Source organism: Bubalus kerabau, chromosome X (genome assembly GCF_029407905.1).
Source record: "Bubalus kerabau isolate K-KA32 ecotype Philippines breed swamp buffalo chromosome X, PCC_UOA_SB_1v2, whole genome shotgun sequence".
In the NCBI taxonomy this organism is placed as follows: Eukaryota; Metazoa; Chordata; class Mammalia; order Artiodactyla; family Bovidae; genus Bubalus; species Bubalus kerabau.
Genome location: NC_073647.1, coordinates 148,145,927 through 148,148,160, shown reverse-complemented (window position 1 = coordinate 148,148,160; position 2,234 = coordinate 148,145,927). Strand labels below are relative to the sequence as shown.

At 47.3% G+C, this 2,234-nt stretch overlaps 1 pseudogene; it reads right to left on the bottom strand.

Moving 5' to 3' along the window:
* Positions 1-297: 297 nt before the first annotated feature.
* LOC129640208 (DNA repair protein RAD51 homolog 4-like) lies at positions 298-1,279 on the bottom strand (annotated as a pseudogene).
* Between the last annotated feature and the right edge of the window lie 955 nt (positions 1,280-2,234).

The following is a 2,234-nucleotide window of genomic DNA, read 5'->3' as shown; positions in this document are numbered from 1 at the left end:
CTATATTAATATCATTTATTCATGATGTATAATCTGAAGAGGCTTATCACTCATTTGACAATGTTTCCATGTAGTTTAACATACCAGCCAATCCTAGTTTTACCTATAGATATAGATGTATAGATATGTAGCATCCTCTCTTGCCAATTACACTGTTTCTGGAGAGAGGACCTAAGGACTGAGATGGCTGCCCAGCCTGAGAGCTTCTCTGCAGCCCCATGGGCTGCTGGCAATGAATAGCACTGCACAGGGACTTGAGGGCCTTGATACCTCTCTGTTTTCCAATCAACATCTCAGTCATGTGTGATCTCCCTGTAAAGCTGGGCTCTTCTCTGGCGCCCCACAGGTCCCAGTGTTCACTGTTTCTTGGAAACCTGTTGGAAGATGAGGAGATGTGGTCAGACATGCCAGGCGCCAGCAGCCTGAGGCTCCTGTGCCTTGGCCAATGTCTAGGAAAAGCTGGGTGCTGGGTACAAAGCTCCAGGAGCATTTGAGAGCAGGTTTGAGCTGCCTGCTGTCCCTGTCTGAGGTCAGGTGGCTGGTCACTGCTACTGCCATGCTGAGGTCCCGGGCCACAGTCTTCAGCTCGTGGGCCAGCTGCAGCATCAAGGCCAAGTATTCCCTCTGTGAACCTCCCAGAAGTGGGATGAGCACCACAGGGACAGAGTCCACAACACCACCTTCAGAGTCCCTGAAGAAATGCTCGCCTGCTGAATCACAACACCTGGAAGGTCCTATATCACCTTCAGCATTTGGAAGATATCAAATGCAGGCACCACCTGGATCCTCTGGAGAGCTCCTGCCTGCTCTTCCTGATCCAGGGTTCTGGCCTGAAGTAGCTAGAGGAGGCGGGAGGCTGTGAGGCTGCCATTGGAATCGATGTATAGGATATTCTGTTGCAGGCTGTGGGCCACGTTTGCAGCTACCCAAAGACATACCTGGGTTTTACTGCTACCTGGGCCTCCTGTGATTCCAGTCACTTCTCCAGTATAGAGATAAGCATAAAGCAGTTTGTCCAGGCTTCCAATGCCAATGGACAGGATGGCAGTGGAAGTCTTCAGTTCCTTGAACAGATCAGCACCATTGAAGGGGAAAGCTGAGAACTGAGCCAGCAGCGCCCACCTCAGGGTGACCAAGACCTTTAAGACAAGCCACTTTTCTGGGCTACCTCCAGGTCTGCAGAAACCAGGTTGACCACTGTCTTGATCCCACCACTCTGCAGGAGCTGGACCATGTCCTGGATGAGGCCCAAGCATGGTCTGGCCTGGAGCACACCCATGTTCCCTGGGGGTCCAGGGCTACTCCGCTAAGGCATATCTGCCAGGCCCTCTCCAGACACTTCCCTACTCCCACCCCCACCCCTTGGCCCCTTTTAAGACCTGGTGTGGGAGGTAGGAGGCAGTGGTGGCATGCATGGTGTGGACCCCATGGCAGCTCCTCAGTCAACTTTTTTTGGTTGTTCCATGTTCCTTGTGGGATTTTAGTTCCTGGACCAGGGATGGAAACTGGGCCCTGGCAGTAAAGGTGCCTAACCACTCAACAGCCAGGGAATTCCAAACTTTTAATAAGAAAATCCATTAGTTCAATTAAGTTTAATCTAATCTCAGCCCAACCATTCATAAAACTCCTTTTTTTACTCAAAACATTTATCCCACTTTACCACTGTAGTAAAATGTTTCCTTTATTATTTTTAGTAGTTTTAATTCCATATTTAAATTTTAATCCTCAAATCTTAAAAATCTTAATTTCTAGTGAAAATTAGGAGGCAAGTAATTGTTACCAAAATCTGGATCAACTATTTCAGATAATTTTCAGAGCATAAGTATTACTATAGAGTTTACCTAAGACTGGTTCCAAATAGGAAAAGGAGTACTTCGAGGCTGTATATTGGCACCCTGCTTATTTAACTTATATGCAGAGTACATCATGAGAAACGCTGGGCTGGAAGAAGCACAAGCCGGAATCAAGATTGCCAGGAGAAAGATCAATAACCTCAGATATGCAGATGACACCACCCTTATGGCAGAAAGTGAAGAGGAACTAAAGAGCCTCTTGATGAAAGTGAAAGAGGAGAGTGAAAAATTTGGCTTAAAGCTCAACATTCAGAAAACGAAGATCATGGCATCTGGTCCCATCACTTCATAGGAAATAGATGGGGAAACAGTGGAAACAGTGTCAGATCTTATTTTGGGGGGCTCCAAATTCACTGCAGATAGTGATTGCAGCCATGAAAT